Here is a 24,443-nt window from a genome sequence, read left to right as displayed (position 1 = left end):
TTTGACCAACAGGTTTTGTTGATGCTTTGTCTGCACTGGCAATTGAGAGACAAAGAAGCTTTTGTCATTCACAGGCATTGCTTAACACTCCGGCTCCTTCAATGACAAAAGCAAGTACTACTGTAAACAAACCTCAACAACAATGATCCTGCAGTGCCTTCGAAACTACCCCCAAAAATATAGCTAGCACTAGGGGGTAAAAGCAGCCTCACCTCTCCTGGCTGAGGGGGAGCAGCCCCGGCTCTCCCCATGGCCTCTAGGGCCAGCCTGTGGTTGCAGATGATGTGATGCTGTCAATTCTGTTGTCCTGCAGGAATTTTTTTTTTTAGAGAGAGAGAAATAATGAGCTTTCGTGGCCACAACCCACTTCTTCAGATGCCAGATAGTGCTCTCCTGCCTACAAAGCAAATTCAGCTCCTAGGAGGAAGTTTTTTGTTGACAAAATTGCCAACAAACAGTGTTTACAGCGGCTGACTTTTAGGTAATGTCTATACTGGGAAGGTTTGGTGATAAAAGTACTGTCCATGTGAAAGTGAAAATTAGTCAAACTGGTTTTTCTGCCTCCCTTGTTGACATATTTCATGGCCACGTTGCAAGCTCCCCTGTTGACAGAGCACTGTGGGTAGTATCCCATAGTGCAGTGTTCTTGGGATTCTCTCTGAGTTCTCCCACAGCATCCTCAGCTGCTGGGAGAAGCATCATGAGTAGCTTTGTGAGCTCTCCCTGCTGAGGAGTGTCAAAGCAGCACAGCTGTCTCTCCAGACCTCCCCCTGAAGCAGGAGTCTACCTGCTGCCGTGTTCCTAGCAGGGCAGAACAGGAGCAGTCCAATTATTTGCTCTTTTTGTTCGTTCCCCAGACAGAGCAGCTCATTCAGCTGTCAGATACGTCTTGGAGCCCTGAAAGGGGAGGGGCTCATGCCTGCAGGGTAGCTGAGTTCATAATACACCCAGCAGGAATTACAAAACGCAGAGCAGAGCCATCAGGGCAGGCATTGTGGGATACTGGCAGAGAGAGACAACAGAGTCCATATTGGCTCTTTGTTGACAATAAAAGGAGAGGAGAAGACAACAGTGATCCTGCAGTCTCTCACGGAGGTGGAAGTTTTGTTGTCAACAAAACTGGGTGTCTCCTTACCCCCAACAAAAGTTGCTTTGTACTGTGTATGCGCTCACTTTTCTGGCACCAGAAAGCATAGTGTAGACAAGGCCTGTGTGTAGACATACCCAGCGACACAAACTTTTTGTGAATTTGTGTCAATTCCATTGAATTCCAAAATCTCAACACATTTTGTTTCAACATTTAAAATGAAATGCACTTTTCAATTAAAAAATGACTTTTGGTTTTGAGCTCCTTTAATTTTTTGAAAGGAATAATGTTTCAATGCTCCAAATCAAAATGAAGCAGTCACATCAGGTAGACTGAAATATTTTGTTTACCTGAAATATGGGTAAACTTTTTTATTTGTTGAAAAAAAATCATTTTTGTTTCAACTCAGAATAATACTCCATGCTCCCCACATAGCTAACAAACTGAAGAAAAGAAATTGCTTATTTGCTCAACTCATCTTTCAGAAGCCATTTGTTTAAAGTTTTAGGTTGTGTGACAAACACTGAGCCTGCTTCTTTGAACATACCCACTATTTACTGGAAATGCAGATATTTTGCCTCTGCAAAATAGATAAGGTTGCCATCTTACAAAGACTTTCACAAAAACTTAACTTCATGAACTTTGCTTAGTTCTAGTGATGTCAGTGAATCTAGGCACAAGCTATGCACACATGCAGGTCTTTTCAGGACTGGGACCTAACTGGGCATGCAAAGACCAATCTACATGTACAGTTTCTATCTTTGCCTCTCATGTGCATACCAAGGCAATGCGCTCATAAAATATTTTTAGTAAGGTGTGAACATACTGAGATAAGTGCTAATGCAGAGGGGAAACATTTGTTGCTAGAAGGGTGCCATAGGTACCTCAAGAGAACAGTTGCATTTAGTACTGAGGGGAGCCAGGGCAGAGGGATGTGCGGGGCACAGGAATTAGGGCTGTAGGGATATGTGCGGGGGTTGAGGAGACAAGGTACCATTTCAGGAGTGCGGGCAGGGGTCTGCAGCCACACATTTCTGGTCGCTGCTGCTCTTCATCCTTTCCCTCTGCTGCTCTGGGAGCAAAGGGAAAGTTCCCAGCCTGCTGCAGTCCTTTTGCCCTTTCTTCCCCGGCTGGGAGCAAGTCAATGGCACACGCTGAGCACATTCCCCTCAGACAGTCAGGGGAAGAGGAAGAAGACTCGTTATGTGCAGCTGTAGCCATCCCCCAGTCAGGGGTGGCCCGTGCCTATAGGCAAACTAGGCAGCCTCCTAGGGTGCCAAGTTACATGCGGCGCCAAATTCCAAACCCTGCCCCTTCCATTTCCCCTTCCCCTTCCAGTGCCTTACCTGGAGCACAGCTTCCCTGCAGCCAGGAGGGGGGTTAAGTCCTGGGAGCGGCAGCACATGGGGGGGGGGTTCCCCTGTGCCGCGGGGGGGGGGGTGGCCCCTGGGGAGGAGGGCCGCAGGAGAGGGAGGGGCAGGTCAGCCCCAGGGGAGGAGGAATGCGGGGGTTTCCGCTGCCCCGTGGGGGGGTGGGTCAGCCCCAGGAGAGGCACATACCGGTTTCTTTCTGGGGGGTGGGATCTTGGGAGGAGGAGGACGCAGGGGACTCCATCCCCAGCCCCCCAGTCCCCAAACTCCATCCCCGGCCCCCAGCCCCCTGACCCCCAGCCACAGAACTCCATCCCCAGCCCCTGGCCCCTAGCCAACAGAACTCCGCCCCCAGCCACAGAACTCCATCCCCAGCCCCCCTCTCCCCAGCACAGAACCAAAACCCTCAGTTGATATCTGCCCTTGGGGGAGGGGGAGGCGCTGATTGCATGGTTCATCTAGGGCGCCAGTTGCTGGCAGCTAGTCTAGGGCTGCCCCTGCCCCCAGCCCTCCCAAAAGGGTGCTGGGGGAGGAGCTGAGGCAGCACCTGCTGGTGGGCATGCTCACCAGCCCCTTTCTCCTGCCTGCCTACCTACCTGCCAGCCTGCATGAGCGCCCCAGGAGCCTCGTTGGTAGCAGCCTGAACCAAGCACCCCAGCACTGGGGTGCACTGGCTGACTTCTCCCTCTGGTCTCAAGAGAAAAATAGAGGCCATGAAGGCATCCTGTTTCACAGCAATAGGGGACAGAGAAGCAAAAACCAGGACTGTCCTCTACAAAAGAGGACAAAAGACAACTCCAGCTGCTAGCTGTGCTTAGCCATGGCTTAGATGACTAGCAACATGAATGTAGGACAGGACATTAGACTTTACAAATCACATGGTTAATGTATTAATAAGCATTGTTCATACACTATTAACATTCAAATGGAGACAGATATTTTTGAAAATGTTGCCCTGCGTGATGGAACAGCTTAGGCTATGAAAGAGGGTTAGGCACTAAGGGCCAGGTTTGTAAAGGCATTCTGCAGATAGGCTCCTAGGTATCTGCAAAAGCAGCTACACCAAGAATTAGGTACGTAGGTACTTTAGACAATCCCACCAGGGACCTGAATAACTTTAAAATTAGGTGCCTAAAAACTATTGTGAGCCTCCCTGCTCAGACATGTTTAACAATTCTAACCTCTCCCCTTAAAGGAACCGAGAGCTGAAATTCAGGTTAAGGAGTGTTTGGAGTAAAACCTGTCAAACCGAGTCATTAATGGTAGAAATGTAGCCATGTTAGTCTGGTGCAGCTGAAACAAAAAATAGGACTGTGTAGCACTTTAAAGACTAACAAGATGGTTTAATAGGTGATGAGAAACACTATTCCAGAGGACACCACTGCCAATCTGATAGCAGACCTATGTAACTTTGTTCTCACCCACAATTATTTCCAGTTTGAGAACAACTTATACCTCCAGATCAGCGGCACAGCCATGGGTACACGCATGGCCCCACAGTATGCTAATATCTTTATGGCTGACCCAGAACAACGTTTCCTCAACTTCTGTCCTCTTTTACCCCTTCTCTACTTACGCCACATCGATGACATCTTTATGATCTGGACACATGGCCAAGAAACACTGGAGACATTCCACAGAGTTCAATCTCAGCCTCGACCATTCTACACAAGAGATCCATTTCCTGGACACGACAGTACAAATCAGCAATGGAAAATTAGACACCACTCTACAGAAAACCCACTGACTCATACAGTTACTTACATGCTTCCAGCTCCCATCCAGAACACACCATATGATCAATCATCTATAGCCAAGCCCTTCGATACAACCGCATCTGCTCTAATTCCACTGACAGAGACCAGAAACTTCAGGATCTCTACCAAGCATTTATAAACCTCAACTACCCACCCGGAGAAATAAAAAAGCAAATTGAAAGAGCCAAACGAATACCTAGAAACCTCTGGGTTAAACCCCCATGTTATCCTCTGAACTGTCATCTACTTCAAGACAGATCCAAGAAAACCAACAATAGAACACCACTTGTCATCACCTACAGCTCCCAACTTAAACCTGTCCAACACATTATCAATAAACTACAGCCTATACTGGAACAGGATACTAAACTCCGAGAGGCTCTGGGAGACAGACCCATAGTCTCCTATAGACAACCACCTAACCTCAAGATGATTCTTACCAACAACCACAGGACATACCACACTAACACCAACCCTGGTACCTTCCCTTGCAACAAACCCTGTTGCCAGCTTTGTCCACATATTCTCTCTACTGATACCATTATTGGACCCAACCAAGTGAGTTATAAGATCAAGAACACATATTCCTGCGCATCCAGAAATATAATTTATGCAATCATGTGCCGAAAGTGTCCATCCGCTATGTACATTGGACAAACGTCTCAGACACTTCGCCAAAGGATCAATGCCCACAAAACAGATATCAGACAGGATCACAAAGAAAAAACAGTTTCTTGCCATTTCAACCAGAAAGGACATTGTCTCAACGACTTGATTACCTGCATCCTGCTTCAAAGACCTTTTAAGACTTCACTTCAAAGAGAATCCTCTGAACTGTCATTCATGCTTAAATTCGACACTTTACGCCTAAGTTTGAATAAAGACTCTAATTATCTTACCCATTACAAAGATAGCTTCCCCAATTATCACCTCTAATATCATTAGCTCACAGACATTTACCTCCCCTCCTTTTCCCCTCTTCATCCCCCTTCTGTTCTGAAATTTGATTTGTCCTTTTCATATGTGTTCATTTTTAAAATTGTATCCTTTGGTATATATGGTTGTGACAATTTTCTTCCACTATTTCATCTGAGGAAGTGGGTCTGGCCCACGAAAGCTCATCACCTGTTAAACCATCTTGTTAGTCTTTAAAGTGCTACACAGTCCTGTTTTTTGAGTAATTAATGACATTCTCTGTCTAGTTTTAGGTATTGTCTCTTTTCAGTAGAGAAGTCCATGAAAGCAGGCACCTGAAGTAGAGGAGGGCCCAGAACCCTTTCCTTGGGGACATGTTATCATAGAGCTGGAAGAGACCTCAGGAGGTCATCAAGTCCAGCCCCCTGCCCAAGGCAGGACCAATCCCAACTAAATCAACGCAGCCAAGGCTTTGTCAAGCCGAGACCTAAACACCTGTAGGGATGGAGATTCCACCACCTCCCTAGGTAACCCATTCCAGTGCTTCACCACCCTCCTAGGGACATAGTTTTTCCTAATATCCAACCTAGACCTCCCCTACTCCATTAAAGAATTCCCAGCCTTTGCTGTGAGCATCTCGACTCCCAAGTGGAAAAGAGGAGGGTAGGAAAAGCGTCAGTGTGCCTGTGTACACACTGCTGGGGAAGGTGTTTCTTTTACCTTGGAATCTGAGTGGTCTCCCAGAGATGTCTGCAGGTTGCTTGCATTCTGTATGGGTTAGGGCGCAAAAATTAAAAGGTTGGTTGTTTCCCAGTGGGACTGCAACACAGAATAATGGAGGCACGCTTATCAATCTGCCTTTATAGAAATGGGCCTGATGAGTGAGCCAGTGACTCTCCTTGATTGAGACAGAAAGCAGCTCTCTATTTTCTGTATTGCTTTAAAAATCACTCTAGATGGTTGACTATTTTAGTGCTCTCTTCCACTTTCCCCGTACATACTTGGCTCGGGCTGCATTCACCTTTCTGTGATTGGGAGCTTCACAATATGGAATTCTCCAGCAAACACAAACAGCAGCAAAGTCTCCCAGAGCAGTGATCCTCAGAGGCTCTTAATTATGTCAGATTGCCTCCCACTCTCTGGCTGCAGGGTGCAGACCGATCTGGGTAAAAGGGCAGCATAACTCGCATGGTTGGCATGTACCTTGGGAGGAGTCTAATTAAAAAAACATGCTTTCAAGTCAGGTGCTTACTTCTCCCCCAACCCTCTAGGGTGACTCATGTCGCTACACACCCAGACTCACTAAAAGCATGTGAGAAAAGCATGTGAGAAAACCGCAGTGTTTGCTCAGGCACATCTCTATACTGCCCAAAGACTAGACAAGGAAAAAGCATCATGTCTGACCATGAAACACACAGAGTAAAGAAGTTTTAGAGGGGTAGCCATATCAGTCTATTTCAGTAAACACAACAATGCAGCCTATGGCACCTTACAGACTAACACGTGTAGTATGAAAACTTCTGCGCTGATACAATTTAAGTCATTAAGGTACCACAGCATTCCTCATTTTTACTGAGTAAATACTGAACTCTGTCCATGCTGCTGTGCTTGACCATTGCTTCTGTAGGGTAAAAGGGATGAAAGCAGCCACTCGAGAGCTCTCCTAACTCATGGACTCTCCTGCAGCACATAGCAGGGATAGAAAGGGTTAGCCTCACCCACATGCTTACCAGTTAACAAGTGCCTGGCTGCAGCAGCCCCCTCTCCCCAACCTCCCGCAAGCATGTCATGAGAAGGGGTTGCTCCAGCCCAGCTAGGCCCACCATAGCACACCATGGGAGAGGGATGATGGTTAACTGGTTAAACAAATAACTTTTAAATGGGATTTTACATCCCTAGCACAGAGCCAAGAAAGTAGATACTAGGTTTCCTTTACACCAATCTTGAGATCATGTCAGGAGTGGGAGGGACCATCATTCCAATATGGTGGGGTCCAGCTATTCTAGTCTTCCCAGCATGGCATAGCTGGAACTAGGTGCAAGAGACCCTGCTTTACTGCTCTGTGTTCAATGCCAAGCTGAAAGAATGGAAAATCCAGCCCTGAAAGGGTGCCGTGCTGCTAAGCAGGTAAGTTAACACCGCTGTGTAGCACATCTATAGCAACTGGATGATCTCAATGCCTTTTAGAAATAGTAATGAACTAGACTCCTCAGCATCCCTGGGAGGCAGATCAGTGGGCTTAGCCCCACTTTGCAGATGGGGAAACGTAAGGACACAAAGGGGAAGTCAGTTCTCCATGGTTTCATGGTGAGTCTATAGCACTGCTGGCACCATACCCTCCCCATATCTCACATTGCCCCCATTACAGCAGAATCGCCAGTGTTTTGGCCATGCTTCCTCCCCTGGTTTACAGACTCCTACTCTGGGCTCCTGCTCTGCTGCCTTTACAAGTGATGATGTCACTGCCCATCCAGATGGCCCCTGCGAGCCTCAGAACATCTGTCAGTGCAGCTCACAGTGGGAAACCTCCCAGTGCCAAGCACAATGGAGGAAGTGTTAATATTTCCAAGTGGAGCAGGGTAATATTTCAGAGGAGGGTGCTTCCAAGTGCTGCTCTCCTGTAGAGGGCCTGGATCAGAGCGAGAAGCAGCTTTACATGCACCACCAAGCCAGTGATTTGCCTGCCATGACTCCTCTTTAGAGAGCAATGGTCTGCAAATCATGGCTAGTGTAACCGTGTATTAATCGAGCCACATCCGTAATAAAAACAAAGTTAAAAGTCCAACCACTGTATTGGGTATTGCTGGACTATTGTGTCGGATTTGGGTGCTCACAACTCAAGGAAGTGACTGAGAAAATGAATAGGGTTCAGAAAAGAGGCACAAGAATGCGGGAAGGATTAGAAGCATGCCTTCTAGGGATAAGCTAAACAGCACGAGCTCTGAGAAGAGAGCAACAAAGAGAAGGTTAAGGGATGACATGAGTACAGTCTATAAGTACCTTCACAGAGAACAAATATGTAACAACGGGCTCTTCAATCGTGCAGCACTATCTAGCATAGCACAATACAATGGCTGAAAGGGGATGGTACATTCAGATTGGAATAAGGTGTAAATATTTAATGGGGGACAATTTACCAAAGGTCATAATGGATTCTCCATCACTGGGAATTTTAAAATGGAGATTGGATGCTTTTCTAAAGGACGTGCTCTAGGAATTATTTTGGGAAAGTTCTATGGGCCTGTGCTGTACATTAAATCAGATCAGAGGACCTCACTTGTCCCTTCTGGCCTAAACATCCATAATGCTTTCCCAGGAGGCTATTTTAATATTAGGGAAGGTGGAATTGAGAATAATTAATGAAAACAGCCTGTCTTCAAATGAGAGCTATTTGCAATGTTCTATATTTAGGTTGCAACCGTGACTGGGGTGACTTGTAGGTGCCGGTGCCTCTCATTTCTTGACAGCAGCTGGTTAGGACACATACATGTATCTGGTGATTTGCCACTCTAGGAACTACATGTAACTCATGGGCCTGACCCCAATCAGACTGCCATAAGCACATGACAGCAGTGCACCCTTCCCCCGCCAGCAGAAGAAGGCATTAAAAACATCCCCGTGGATAAGGGTGTTGATGTAAAAGTATTCAGTTAGACAAGTGATACTCTGCATGATGCCAACAAATTTGGCTTTACAGCACTAGCATCCCATTCACAGAGGCATCCCTCCTCCAGTGGTATCATAAGACACAACCTATAGGGGAATTGCCACTGTGAAATAAATAGGCCAGTTTAGGTGAAACATTCCTTACCAGGGATTTAACGAATGCTCTGTGATGAACATGCACTAGATGGCAGCCTCACACTGTGGGACAAGTCCCAGCCCTACAATATGGGGTGGGGACTTTCTTTCAAAACCTGAACTGCTGAGGGAGAGACTAACACACATTTTCCGTAATTCCTACTTTATTTCTTTAGGACTGCATTCGAGCAGACTTTTGTTGGCTCTATGTACAGCATGTTTTCACACGACAAAAATCACTTATAAAGCAACAAGGAAATATGTTCTATGCTTTACATCAAGATTTTCATTAGGGTATTGAATGAGTAACATAGCAAGGAATGACTAATAGTATAGTAGCATAGTAATGACTAATGTGACAGGATATTAAGACCATAGGTAAAATCTATGGTCACACTGCAATCTAGAGCAAATTCACTTTTAAATGTTGAAGCCTTAATATCCTGGTAGCCTGGAGAACCCTCCTTAGTACCATCTTGGTGGCACACCATAGTCCATGCTCCTTTTGGCCCAGCATCCAAAGCAGTATATTTCTCAAACTACAGAAATAACTCACAAGCACTGAGATCTCTTCAGAACATTCAGGGTACGTCTAGACTACATGCCTCTGGCGACAGAGGCATGTAGATTAGACTACCCAGCATAGGAAAATGAAGCGGCGATTTAAATAATTGCCTCTTCATTTAAATTGAAATGGCTGCCGTGCTGAGCCGATCAGCTGTTTGTCGGCTCAGCGCGGTAGTCTGGATGCTCCGCGGTTGACATCAAAGGCATTTGTCAACCTCCCGGGTATGCCTCATCCCAGGACGTACCCTTAGTCTTCTTCAGAATTGGGACCCTACTGCTACAGCTTAAATAGAGACCTAATATCCTGGGCTCTTACATTTGCCATTTTATTTTCTTTCTTGTTTCGGTTTGATCTGCTGTCCATAGATGAACTGTTACAGTCATTAAATCCTACTACTGTGGTCACCAACCAGTAGATCGCGATCTACCGGTAGATCTCAGGGGCTCTAAGAGTAGCTCTTGAGCCCTCTCTAACTACATTAGATTTCCTCATTTGAGGAGCAGCTACTCACCGAGCAACAACACAGGTGAGTAGCTGCGAGGAATGGTGGGAGCTGGGAGGTCGAGAGGGCTGAAACATCCCAGCCAGCTGACTGTGGCTTTCAGCTGAAAGAGGCTGCCCCGCGCTCCAGCTGATCGGCGGCTTCTCCTCTGTGCCTGCCCACGTGGACCTTGGTGCACCCTGGCTGAGCACCATGGCCAGCTGGCCGGGCAGCCACTTCTCTTCCCTCCAGCCCGGCTGCCCTGCGCTCAGCCCAGGGAGGCTGCGTCTAGCTCCAGCTATGCTGGAGCAAGCTTCCCAGGCTGAGCTCAGGGCAGCCGGGCAGAAGCGAAGAGAAGCGACTTCCTGGCTAGCTGGCCATGGCGCTCAGCTAGGGTGCACCACGCTCCATGTGAGCTGGCGCAGAGGAGAAGCTGCCTGGCCAGCTGGCTGTGGTGTTCAGCCCCGAGGAGACTGAACCGTGCTCCAGCTGATCAGCGACTTCCCCTCTGCGCCTGCCCACGTGGAGCTTGGTGCACCCTGGGTGAGCGCTATGGCCAGTTGGCCGGGCAGCCGCTTCGCTTCACTCCAACCCGGCAGCCCTGCGGTCAGTCTGGAGGAAGCGCATGTCGGAGGCATCCCTCCACGGCTGGTGTAGGGAACTCCCTGCCCCCAACCTTGTTCCCTCTCCTCTGCCCCAAACTTGTCCCCCGCCCTGCTGGCCCACTGTTCCCTCTCCCTGGCCCCCCCATCCTGCTGCAGAAACCTGCCCCCCTCTGCAGAAACTTGTTCCCCGGCACCCTGCCCCCCTGCAGAAACCAGTTCCCTCTGGCACCCTGTCCCCCACTACAGAAACCTGTCCCCCTGCTCCCCTCTGCAGAAACCTGTCCCCCCCCAGCACCCTGTCCCCTGCTGCAGAAACCTGTCCTGGCATCCTGCCCCCTCTCCCCTGCACCCACTGGCACCCTGTTCCCTGCCCCAGAACCCACTAGCACTTCTCCCCAGTACTGTGTCCCCTGCTCCCAAATGACTTTTCTATGGGTCAGTGACCCCTGACTCAAGGCAGGTTCCCTGCCATTCTCATAAAGACAATGCAGAAACTTTGTGTGTTTAACACAGTATTTTATTTAAAAATGAAGCCTGGCCAACAAACCCCCAGTCGCCCCCATCTGGCCACAACCACTCCTGCATTCCCCCTTCCCCAGACCCTAGATCATAGCCTATCATACACTGGAACCCCTTGCCCTGAGCCCCTCACATATCCCAACCCAAATTCCTGCACCCTCATCCACAAGCCTGTGGCTTGCTTAGTAACCCAACACTGCCCGGTCTGGAGCCCCCTCCCCGAGCCAGTGTACCCTTCTCCACCTCCTCCTGCACCCAGGTTTCCTCCCAGAGCTTGCACCTCTCACCCCTTCCCACACCCAAATCCCTCATTCCCACCCCAGAGCCTACACATCCTGTCTCAACACAGCTAGACTGCAGGAGTTTTTCAGGATTCTGGAGATATCCCAGAAAAACTCTTCTGCGTCCTGGGCTGCGTTTGTTCTTCCGCTTTTTTAGTGGAAGAGCAAACGTGCTCTTTCGGTCACCCCTATATTCCTCTTTCCACAAGGAATAAGGTGGCTTCCAAAAGAAGGGTTTTTTTTCTGACATTTGGTCCAGCCTAGACAGGCCAAATGTTGGAAAAACCTCTTCCTACGGAAGAATTTTTTTTTAAAGCAGCAGTATAAGGGTTGGGGATAGCAAGTGATGGAGAGGAGGAGAATAGAGAAGGCGGAGTTTCAAGGAAGGGGCAGGGCGGTAGATCTTGGCTTGGTCTGTCATTTAAAAAGTGATCTTGGGCGTAAAAAGGTTGGAGACCACTCTCCTACTACCATGAAGCTGATTTTGAGTTAGGAAATCCATCCATTTGTTGAACAGCTATATCATGCCCAAGGATTCTGGCCACATTAGCAGTACAGTTACTGACTCGCTCAGTCACCTTAGTAAAATCACGTAACTGATCTAGGGTGCAGTTTGTCTCTCAGGGACAGAAAAAGATGAGGCTTACCAATCCCAAGGGGGGTGTTGAGGGTTAGTTAGTGTTTAAATGTTCCAATTACCTGGCCACTACCTTGGCCCTGTGGCCAGTTCAGGGGTGGGGAACTTTTTTTGTGTCAGAGGCCACAGACAAATCAGTCAGAAGCCACACATAAGTGGGAAGCACACCTCACCCCCCCAAGAAAAACCAAACCACCCCCCACACCACAAAACAAACCCACAAACCCTCATTGATGTGGCCTCTAAGGCTGTGTCCAGACTCAGGGGTTTTTTTCTAAAAAAGTAGCCTTTTTCCGAAAAAAACTTCACCGGTGTCTAGACTGCAGCCGCGTTCTTTCGAAATTAAATCGAAAGAACACGGCTTTTCTTTTGATGGCGGTAAACCTCATTTCATGAGGAAGAACGCCTTTTTTTGAAAGTGTTCTTTCAAAAAAAGGCATTCTTGAATGCCAACAGGGCTTTTTAGAAAGAGAGCATCCAGACTCACTCGCTGCTTTCTTTTGTAAAAGCGGCTTGCTTTTTCGAAAGTACTGCTTGCAGTCTAGACGCTCTTTTTCGAAAGATACTTTCGAAAAAGCCTCTTTTGAAAGAGGCTTGCAGTCTAGACATTGCCTAACTGATGAGAAAGACACTCCCCACATTCCCCTTACACATCAGAGCCTGGGGGCCCAGCCTGGTAGGTTTTCTGTGCTCCAGCATTGCAGCGGGGCGCAGAGAGGCTGGAGTGCCAGCATGTGCTCCCCAATGCTGGAGGGATAGGGGCTGAGCCTTGGGAGCCAGATGCAGGTAAGCGTTACATTCCTCACCCCTGCTTTAACTGATAGATCTGGTTGCTGAAATCCTCAGATGCCCTTAACACTCCTAATTCCACACATCCACCATCATAAGGATCCTGGCCAGGGCTGTTTTACACCCAACAGATCCCTGACTGCCAGAAAGCCTACACAGCTTCTTGGCAACCAGCTGAAGTTAGAGAATCTTCCAGTCTGCTCTAATTAAACACTGGGGACTAGACCATCATGTAGATAGTCCCAGGAGCAGCAGATTGCAAAAGGCAGCTTCAAATCGCCTGTGCATGCCTCACCCTCTTGAGCTGGCGTGGAGCCCTCCTTGGCAATGTCAGAGACTCAGAACTAGGGATGTTAAATATCGGTTAACTGAATAGTCGATTAACCTCATGAATTTGTATCAGTTAGTCGACTAGTCTATAGTTCCCGGACAGCCCTGTCCAGGGAGGAGGAGGTATGAGCTCCCAGACCTGGCGCAAGCTCCACCTGGCTCCTAATACACTTTAAATGCAGAGCCACAGAGGGGTTAGGTCCAGGACCCAGTGCAAGCTGGGACTGAGCTGGGCTGCTGGCCAGCCTGCTAAAAAAATTACTGGCAAAGGGTGTGTGGGGGAGAGGCGGGGGGGAGGGATGCGCATAGTCAATAGCATTAACCTATAAGCTTTTGCTTATCAGTTAATCCTGCGTTTCTCAAACTGTGGATCCCAACCCCCCTGGGGAGTCGTGTGCAACTTAGAGGGGGGGTCACAGTATCACAAAGTTTGAGAACCTCTGAGTTAACCGACTACACTATTACATCCCTACTCAGTTCTAGTAAGCAAGACATCACAGTGGGGGTGTGGACATGGTATTGCAGTGTTGGAGCAGACTCTGGACTCTGTTTTCCAAAAAAAACTTAAAAAACAATGAATATTCCAGCAGCACCTTAAAGACTAACAAAACATGTAGATGGTATCGTGAGCTTTCATTGGCTGCTAAGTCAGAGCAACCGGTTCTGCAGCTGGGTATGCAAATCAGTAGATAGATGCCCAAGGCTCCATTTTAAACGCTTCAGTGCTGTGGGCCTGCAAATGTGCCAGATTTGGAAAATTGTTATAATGTCCTGAATTTGTTAGTTCATTTGCTCTTTGCAGTGTGACTTTTCACTGCTCTTTTCTTTAATTGCAAGATCACTTAGGATTTACCAATTGTTCTAACACTATAGAAGTGCTAATATTTAAACATACTTCCCCTTACTTCCCCTTCATAATAACCTTTTGGATTTGCTGTGCTGGCAGTAAATGATCACTGGCAGCTTCAAACACATGAAGGCTACGTCTACACTGGCCCCTTTTCCGGAAGGGGCATGTAAATTTCACTAGTCGTCGTAGGGAAATCCGCGGGGGGTTTAAATATCCCCCGCGGCATTTAAATAAAAATGGCACTTTTTCCGGAGGATCGGGGCCAGTCTAGACGCTCTTTTCCGGCTTTTTTAAAAGCCGGAAAAAAGCGGCGGACATTTTTATTTAAATGCCGCGGGGGATATTTAAATCCCCCGCGGATTTCCCTACGACGACTAGTGAAATTTACATGCCCCTTCCGGAAAAGGGGCCAGTGTAGACGTAGCCGAACAGTAATTATTTCCCAGATTCTGCAGAGTCAAAGCTGCTTTAGCAGCATGATAAATAGGGCCCCTCCCTGCCCTGTTATCTCACAATAGATCCTAGAAGAAGGTGTTTACTGACAGCAATAGAGCTCACAGAACTGGAGCAATGCTATCTGTAAATTAAAATTCCATCTGAAGTATTAAGAAGTTCCCAGTGCTTGAACCACTAGAACAGGGAATTCTTCTGACCCCACCTTATTATCATGTTCTAACTGCCTACATATTTCATAGAAGCTACAGAGCTCTCCCAGTAAGATGGGCCTTCCTGCCTGAAGGCTTCTTTTAAAACCCAGCTCCGAAGAAACCTAAGACAAGAACATTTTTACACCCAGAAAAATGTTCATTCCACTTGAACAGGACTACAGCTCACAACATGAGGTGCCTATGCTGTTTTCAGAAATACATTGTGGTTGGGGACACAAAAATGTATTTTGGTTTAATCTATTACCCCAAAAGCTAAAAGCCAAAAAGGTGGGCAAAATTAAACTTATTTTAAAAAAATATTATCAGATAATATTAACTGACCTATTTTATCTATTTTTTGCAGAGGCCATGGGTTTGTCTTCTTCTGATCCATAACCACAAAATAGTGATGGTAGTACTATGTGAATATAACACCTTCCATCGAGGTTCTCAAACTATAAAATGTTAAATACGTATCCTCACACCTCTGTTGGACAGCAAAAATTGTTGTTAAACCCACTTTGAAGATACAGAAACAGATAAGTTAGGTTATTTCCTTGTGGTCATACAGGAAGCCAACAGGACAGCTATAATCAAAACCAAATTAAATCCCTTGTTTGGTTTACATGGACTTTCAGTGGCACTTGTGCTGAGATAGCACATTAGCATGCTTGAAAATCCCCCTTTTAATGAGAGTTCCTGTAAACCAGATTCTAAAAAACCCCCATGCATATGCTCATCCTTAAGTATGTGGGTAACATTATTGATCTTAATGAGGCGATTTATGTGCTTCATTGGAAGCATCTGCACAGTCTCAGTATGTTTGGGGGTGTGGGGGATCTTAATCGGGCTCCTTTACATGTTACTAGTTGAGCTGCTATTCAAGGAAGCACAATGTCAGGGAGGACAAGCTACTTGACCTGTACTTGCTATTTTTATTTCCATCATTTGTGGCCTTGCTGAGACCTGTTATGAATTAGCTGTGATATCACACCCCAGACGAGTCAGAACAACAGGTCTCTATGCAGACTGTCTACATTTAGTTCAATGATTTAGTTACTACTTTCCTCTACCCAGCTTCTTTCTTATTCCCATTAGTGACATGCTGGCTGTAGAGAAAACTTATTCATGCTCTAGAAATGTAGTATTTACTCAAAACAATTTTTATTTGGCTTGGCTTCTTCCCAGTGCCATAAAGTGAGAGCCAATCCCAAGTGCTTACATCGACAACATGTGCATCTGAGTCATATTTATTATCCCAGTTATAAAAAAACCCACGCTTTTGTTATTTGGTGCAATCGAATTGGACTCAAGGAAGCAGCACGTCTTTTGAGCAGAGTGTCTCTGGAATCTGCAAAAATTTGCCATGCTCCAAATTTAGAACTTGTGGGTGGAATCTAAGCTGGGAGCCAACTGTTTATACCATTACATCACAGGAATTGAGGGCTTTACTCCAGAGGATCCAAAAAAATTAATGAAGAGCAGAGGCTGTAAAATTCCCATCTGTTTAAATTTAAAGTCATGGCAGAGAGGTACTTATTAATAAAAGCGGCTTTATTCACAGCATGGTAATCTCATTGCTTAAATTAAACATATCCCTTTTCAGTTCATTTTACTAGTCTGTTGGAACTTGTAAGAATTAGGGTTAAGGGATTAATGTTTGTAAAGATCATTCAAATTTAAAAAAAAAATCAATTGTCACTGGAAAAAACCCTTTAAAATAAAAAAATACCTTATGTAGCAGTTATTAAAATGTCATTGCTCTTCTCCCGGCTTCAGAGGGTGACTGGGTTGTGGCTCATACTTTTGCAGCAGAGAGACTAAGGATCTCAAATGGACACTGATCAACACTGCCTGTAGTTAATTTGAAAAGCATTTCAATTTGCTTAAGCTTCATAGTTTGTGGCAGCCAATATAAACTTTAGCATCTGCATCAGAGTCTCTGAGGAGTAGACAGTGAAGCACCAGGGCAAGTTACCAACACGCAGGGGATGTGTAGAGATTGTCAGATTCCTGACCCCCTCTCACTGTGTATTCCCTTAACTCCCATGGCAGACATACTTTTAAACATGCTAAGGTGGCAGCCTTCAGGAAAGACTGTAATGCAAACCAGTGCCTGTGCTGGGGAGGGATTGGTAAAGATGCAGTGTAGACACTCCCAGTGGCACTGTGCCTGGGAGAGGCGTTTGGCTTTCTGGGGCTTGATGGGTCTGGTTGTCCCCCAGTCTCAATACCTCTCTTACAGGACTCCATCCCAGCTCCAATAGCAAATGACAAGAGAGAATCTGGTGCTGACAGAGAGCTAAACTCACTGAAACAAAAAACAGGACTATGTAGCACTTTAAAGACTAACAAGATGGTTTATTAGGTGATGAGCTTTCGTGGGCCAGACCCACTTCCTGAAGACTGGGACTGTGGATGGAAGAGAAGTCCTTGGGCCTAACCAACGTATCCCAGAGAATTAGTCAGAATCGTGTTTTGCCACGGGAAGTACTGGCAGAAAGAAAGAGCAGTGTGCTTACAACAAAAGATGGAAGCTGCTATGTAACAGTTGCATGTCTAAGGACATATGGGCTCTGAAGCATTACACTTTGCCCCTTTTTTCCAAATGTCTCCAGGTACTTTCCTACAATAATTTAGCTTTACAACCTACCAGACAGGTAGGTCCTATTATTTCTATTTTACAGGAACAGAATCAGAGGCTAAAAGACAATTAAGTCTTATTTTCAAAATTCACCTATGTAATTCTGGCAAATCAAGTAATGGCTACTTACATGTTTGACTGGCTATTTGCCTACAATTACCCCATTTGCACATAAAATCACCATAAAAGCACAAACATTCAGGAAAGTCAAAGTTTGTGGTCACAGGATTAGAATCTAGGTCTGCCAACCTCTAGTCTAGGGGTGGGGAACATACCATCCTGGGGCTGGATTCAGCCCCCCAGCTTGCCTGGCTTCAGCCTTCAGCATTGGGGATCCACTCCCCAGAGTTTGGGGAGGGGGACAAAATCTACTAGCCTGGCCTCCCTCTATGCTCTGGCATGCAAGGGGAATGTAGGAAGTGTCTTTCTGCTTCTCAGTCAGGGGCCACATCAGTGAGATGATTTTTTGTGCAGCCCCTGACTGATTTTTCTGTGGCTCAGTTGCCCCCAACCCAAAAAAGGTTCCCCACCCCTGCTGTAGTCCTATGGGCTAAGCACAAGCTCATCCTTCTTATCCCAGGGGCAGTTTCTTAATTTCCATGAAGAACAAGTAGCATTTTTAGAGAAATTCTTCCCACTGTGTGGCATAGCTGTCACTGTTGTAAAACTTGTGGGGTTACACAGTTACTTACAGAAGCCAAAGGTCATCCTCCATCTTAGACGGGGTGGTTCCCACCTGCAGGGACTTCACAGTACTTCATACTGGACTAGACACCAGTCTCTGGTTACCTATTCTATAATCTTTAATAAGAAATAATTTAATTGTTACATATGCTCTTCTCAGTAAAGCACAAGGAACTTACATCCACCCACTTAGTGACTCTCCCTGGGCTATAACTCAGAACTTTTACATTGACACTAGGTTTTACCATACTTTTTCACTTCTCTTTTTTATAAAACAAACAAACAAACAAACATACAAACAAACAAACAAACAAGCGAATAGTCTAGTAGCACCTTAAAGACGAACAAAACATGTAGACCATGAGCTTTCGTGGGCACAACCCACTTCTTCAGAACCAAGAATAAATAAGGGAAGGAGGTGGGGAAAAGGAGGGAGGAAAGGAAATAAAAAGAGAGACAGTGAGTAGATGCAAAAGCGACGAGGAGTCCTGTGGCACCTTATAGACTAGTCTATAAGGTGCCACAGGACTCCTCGTCGCTTTTGCAGATTCAGACTAATACGGCTACCCCTCTGATAGTGAGTAGATGATTTGAGTAGTTACAAGAGGTTGATAAGAACAATTAGCACCTCCATTGTTTGATTGATTGGTTAAGTCATTAGGATGTGGAAGGTAGTGTGGGAGCCAGCCTAAGTTCATCCCATTTGCACAAGAATTAAACTTGTAAATGAAGTTGTTCCAACCCTTCCCTGTGTATTTGGCTTGTGGAATTGGCCTGAAACAAGAGGGTGACACTCCTTTTTATTGTGTTGCTTATCCATTGCAATGTGGTTTGTCTTTGCACACCTCTCCTCACACCTCAACAAGCAGTTAACTAAGCCTGTTTGTCTGTGTGTGTTAACTAATCATCCCACTGATAAGAGGTATGTATGTTTCTATCACCTCAGAAAAGACTATTCCTGGGGAATTCCTATAACTGAGTGACTGGAAACACAATACATTGAAAAAGGCCATTGCACATAAAGCAGCACTGATGAGCCTCAGCACCTCTGGAAGGAGAGATATACCTGTTTTGATTCCTGGACCTGATTTGTTGCTCCTCAGAGCAGGTAGGATTGAGCATGTTGCAGAAGAATCACTGAATAGTCACTGCAGCAGGAATGGTACTGATTGGCTCTGGATGGAGTCTAATCCAGATATTCCTTCATTTCTGAGGATCCCTAAAACACAGGTCTTAGCAAGAGGAGGTTATTTAGTTTATAGACATTTCTCCAGTCTACACTGTGGGAGGAAGGCTGGCTTGAGGTATGCAACCCCAGCCGGTGTCGACATACCTTAAGCTGAGCTTGGCGCAATCTCCATAGCAGTCGGTCAACAGGAGACATGCAAAGAGTACCAGCACTTTTAGGGATACCCTCCGCATTTGATTTAGTGGGCCTTTACTAGACCTGCTAAATTAAACCCCGGAAGATCAATTGCAAAGTGTCAATCCTCCAGTAAGTGGAGACATGGGCCATGTTGGCCCAAGTGCCTGAATGCAGCTGTTCAGAGCTGACAGAAAGGAGTGCTTTGTAGCAATGTAATTACTAGTACCAGATGGGTGCCAGATTGTAAACTATGGAACTTGAAGTTATAATGGCAGCTAAGTCATTCAACAGAAAACAGGTTTGTTATTTGTGCACCCCAAATTTAGTTTAGTTTGAAAAGACAAGCAGACACTTCAGAAACTATCTTCCTAATGTTATCCCATTTGCATGATGTGCAAACATCCAGCCTCTATACCGGCATTGTGTACGTCTGTCAGAAACATGTTATTTTTATATCAAAGGAGGGAATTAAATGATAGGCCTGAAATTCTATAGCGGCACTGTATCCAACAAACACAAAAACTCCTGCCTGTCAGACCCAAGCCAATTAGTCCCCGATCCACGCTGGATACTAAAATAGTCACCTTAGTGCTTTCTTCTATACTACCCCTCTTTCTTGGGAGGAGCTCCTATAAAGATCTCCAAAGCTCCCTCATTAGCTTGCCTCAAAACCCTCATTAAAACACCTTTCCCAGTATGCCTACAAAAAAAATTGACAATGGTTATGCCACTGCTGTACTGAGATCACTGCCTATCAGTCTGATCAATGCTGACTCCCTATCCGTACTGTCTGTTGTCTCCTTTGTTACACATCACTTGTAATCTCTTTGGGGCAAGGATTACTTTGTGTTTGTCATTTGTACAGCACCTAGCACAAGAGGTCCCAGTCCATGACTAGGGCTCCTAGCTGCAGCAATAATACAAATAATAAACACGGCCCTATTGAAAGGATACTACGTGGACCATCACCTTCCAACAACACTGGGGTATTAAGTTGTTTGCTTGATTATTTATCTTACTATGGAAATCAGAACCATGAGCAGAATAGGTAAACTAAAAGGATTATTTTGAAGATAGAGGAATAAAGGACCTGTTCTCCTTTCGACATCCCAGTCTTGTAAAACCAACTCAAACTAGTAGTTCCTGGGTTTCTTTGTGAGAGTGTAGCACAGACTACATATCAAACTAGTAGCTCAGAGATTAGCATGATATAAAACAGGAACAATTTTATGAGATGATTTTTAATTTTATTTCCATCTTCATCTCCCACCCCTGACTATTTAAACCATGCAATTAAAGAATATTGATGACAACTTTCACTGAATTTTCTTTGAGGATGGAACATTGGAAAGTATTATGGTCATAGCTTTGAAGTGCAGAATAGAAATTTGGAATAGATTTTAAAAGAAACAATTTGGTAATTGCCATTACTTCCTTCTGGAATGGTATTCTGAAAGGACTGGTACTATTTAAAACATGCCAAAAAGCACAAGTCTTAACAGCAGTCAGTGGGGCTTCTCCTGTTAAAGGAGTTTACAGTTCTATCCTAATGGGATCAGCAAACAAACACTTGTGTTTATTATAACAGAATGAACAGAATGTACTACAGACAATATGACTCACTTTTCCATAGGAGGCCTGTCTATTCACTGGCTTTAAAATAACAAAATAGTGTCTCTTTGCTGCAGTTTATTGTACAAAGTTTTAATGGGTTCATATCAATAAGATGCCTGCCACATCAAAGTTGATTGTTTTTCATGGTGAAAAAAATCTGCCTTTAATGGGACACTTTGTACCAGGTCCTACTAAACAGGCAGGGGAAAGGTGGGCTAGCATTTTCACAGGTGTTTTTAGTCTTGAGTGCTTTCAGAAGTGAAATTTTGCAGGCAGCTGCAGTGAAATGTAGGCTGCTTTGCTGGGTGACATGCTACCTTACAGTTTCTCTCTCCTCATCTTCATAGAATTTAATCTTTAAAAGCTCTATTTAAGTCTGTCGATCAGATAAGGATTTATTTAAAAGCTGTTAACAAAATGTTTACAGTCATTCTTTTAAGATATGCAAAAAATGCTGTCTGTTAGCTTAATGGGCTGGAAATTCTGATTAGGTTCTGGGAAGGGTGGATGTTCTTAGATGACCCTTTGTAAAGTATAAACTTAAAAAACAACAAATGGTCTGGTAGCACTTTATAGACTAACAAAACATGTAGATGGTATCATGAGCCTTCGAGTGAAAGAGGGGTGGCTCATAGCGGGTGGGAAGGTTTGAAGCAAAATGATAAAACAATCCAGGGAAATTACGAGCAAAATCAGAATTACCAGAGAGGATTAAAAATATTCCTGCCCTCATATGGTATTTATAATAGTTGTGGGTTTGCTGAAGCCTAGCATCTCAAAGTGTTTGCATAGCAGGATTCTGCCTCCTTCCAAGCCTATATAACACCATAAAAATCAAAAGAGTTGGTCAGGTATGTAACTGAGGGCAGAATTAGGCCTAATAATTAGTTAAGCATCACACATCTCTGTGAGATAGATACATCCTTTTATATGTTCAGTGGTAGTCGTTTGGTTTTTTTTGTCAAGGTCCATTTTTTAAAATCAAAGTTTCTCCATATTATTGAACTCTGCTATTAATATAACGAGGCACTATAAAGTAATCTAGCAACAAACATCTATTTGTACTGATTATAATCCCAAGGATCTCATATTTGGTTAAGGTCCAGACTCCAGCCAAAATAATAATAAAAAACCCAAGAAAAAGAAGAAAAACTAATTAAAAGATTTTGGAATCCGTTTAAAACCATCTGGCAGTCCCACGTTGGCCTGCAATCTGCCTATTTCTGTTGTACAAAGGGCCAGCGATACATATTATGCACCCATAGGCACAATATCTTTAGCACCCCATCTCCCCCGCCTACAGCTGATCTTCTATTGTAGCCTGAAAAGGAATTTTTTGTAAACTCACAAACTTTCTCTTGCATCAACAGAAGTTAATCCAATGAAGGATATTACCTCACCCACCTTTGTCTTTCACATACTATATCATTTTAGAGAGAAGGAAACTGAAACAGAGGGAGGGAAAATGACCTGCCACAAAGTTATAGAGTCCAGGAATAAAACACAAAGTTCTGACTCACTGTCTTAGTCCCTGGATGAGAGAAGGTTTGCAAACAACAGATTGTTGAGAGATGGAAATCCCCAAATCTGGATTAGTTGCTATTAACACCATGAAACATATTATTGTGGGGGTGGTGGAATCTTACTGTTTTCTGTGGCCACGGCTAGTGAGCCAGGGGGTAATCTGCACATTTAGATGATTGTTCAGTGCGCTATATGTGCACGCACCCTAGTACGTGCTTATTGTGCAATGTTTCCTCAAATTATTGGACTCTGCTATTAATTCATTGTGTAACAGCTCATCATACAATGAGGCATCAACAAACATCTAGTTGCACCAGACTACAATTCAAAGCATCTCATATTTTAAGTCTCTCACACACACAACCTTAAATACTCCTTGCTAGAAATTATTTCATAAGAATTGTATTATAGTCCTCGCTCCAGGTTCTTAACTAGCTGTAATCCACTCTTCGTGAGTGATTCTTAAAGGGACATTCCCTTCATTACTTTAACCTTCTAATTCTTCATGTTTCTGTTTTTTAAAAAAATCATGCCTATGTCATAATGTCTTAAGTGTATAAATTTGAACATTCCAATGTAAGCTAAGATTATCTTTCCTCTTGCCCATTGAGACATGTGGGTTTGGCTTTATAAACTCCATAACCGGCTTGCTTGAACCTTGTCCAGTAAGTTTTCATCTAAATTGATTAGTAGTTGGAACGTATGTTCTTGGACAAATTCTATTCTAATGAACAGAACACTCCCTTCACAGCTGTCCTGCCAGAAAGCCAAGAATTTTCTGTCTAGAAATCATCCCAAAGTGACCCTTAGATGAAGTTCAGAATCCTGTTTCATTTTTTAATTAAGAAAAGGTTTATCTAATCTCATTCCACGCATTTCAGCACTAGGCAGTCTCAGCATGATTTACCTCAAACATTTTACATTGAAGAATTTGCTTGTGATGTTGAATCATTTCATATGTAACCTATTTCTTTCTCAGTAATGTTTACAATGGTGCAAGATAGGAGGATGGCATCGAGGGAAGATGCTGCTCTCTCTTTCTCTCTCATTCATATACCTGTAGATAGCCAGTACACAAAGCCGCAGCCTGACTCACTACCATGCCAAAACAACTCTGAATGAAGGCAGTTAGGCAAAGTGGACTCTAATCCTACAGCTGATCCAAAATTCAGAGACCTGAATGGAAATCTTACTTGACTACTAAGAACTTTGGATCAAGCTCTTGTGACTCCATGTATCTTCCCTTCCCTCTAGTCTTAAACTAAGTGCCTAGGCCCTCAGGGTATGTCTACAGTGCAAAGTTAATTCGAAATAACAGAAGTTATTTCGATTTAACTTCAATACCGTCTATATATGCAAACCGCTATTTCGAATTTAATTCAAAATAGCGGAGCGCTTAATTCGAATTTGGTAAACCTCATTCTACAAGGCGTAACGCCAAATTCAAAATAGCTTATTCGAAATAAGTGCTGTTTAGACACTTAATTCGAATTAGCTGGCCTCCAGCCCTTCCCAGTTTCCCCTGGTGGCCACTCGGGGCCAAACCAGGAAAACTCTTCTCCTCTCCCCAGGCCCAGAGCCCTTAAAGGGGTAGACTCTGGCCACACACAACATGCCAGAGCCAGGCCTGCCAGCAGCCGCAGCCCTTCACCCAGTGGCTGCACAATGCCATCCAGTGGCAACCAGCCATCCCCCGCCCAGTCCCCCAGCACCCAGGGGCCAGCCAGGGGCCATAGACAGCGAGCGCCGTCGTGGACTAGTGTGGAGATCATGGTCCTCCTTGAGGTTTAGGGGGAGGTTCCCAATGTCCATGATCTCCACACTAGGTGGAGGAATGTGGCTGTCTATGGCTGCATAGTGGCCACCATGGCCAGAAAGGGCCACAGGTGCACCCAGGAGCAAGAGCACCTCAAAGTTAAGGAGCTGCAGCAAGCATACTCCAGGCCTACCTTCCCCTACTTCCCTGACCTCAAC

The 24,443-nt window shown here is 45.1% G+C and overlaps 1 long non-coding RNA gene across 1 annotated transcript; it reads right to left on the bottom strand.

Moving 5' to 3' along the window:
• Positions 1-85: 85 nt before the first annotated feature.
• LOC142829208 (uncharacterized) lies at positions 86-22,753 on the bottom strand. The gene is made up of 3 exons (XR_012903623.1): positions 19,032-22,753; positions 17,974-18,082; positions 86-1,667 (listed from the first exon to the last, which is right to left on the bottom strand). It is a non-coding gene; the product is annotated as an uncharacterized LOC142829208 (long non-coding RNA).
• Between the last annotated feature and the right edge of the window lie 1,690 nt (positions 22,754-24,443).

Source organism: Pelodiscus sinensis, chromosome 4 (genome assembly GCF_049634645.1).
Source record: "Pelodiscus sinensis isolate JC-2024 chromosome 4, ASM4963464v1, whole genome shotgun sequence".
Lineage (NCBI taxonomy): Eukaryota > Metazoa > Chordata > Testudines > Trionychidae > Pelodiscus > Pelodiscus sinensis.
This window is presented reverse-complemented; position numbering and strand designations above follow the sequence as displayed.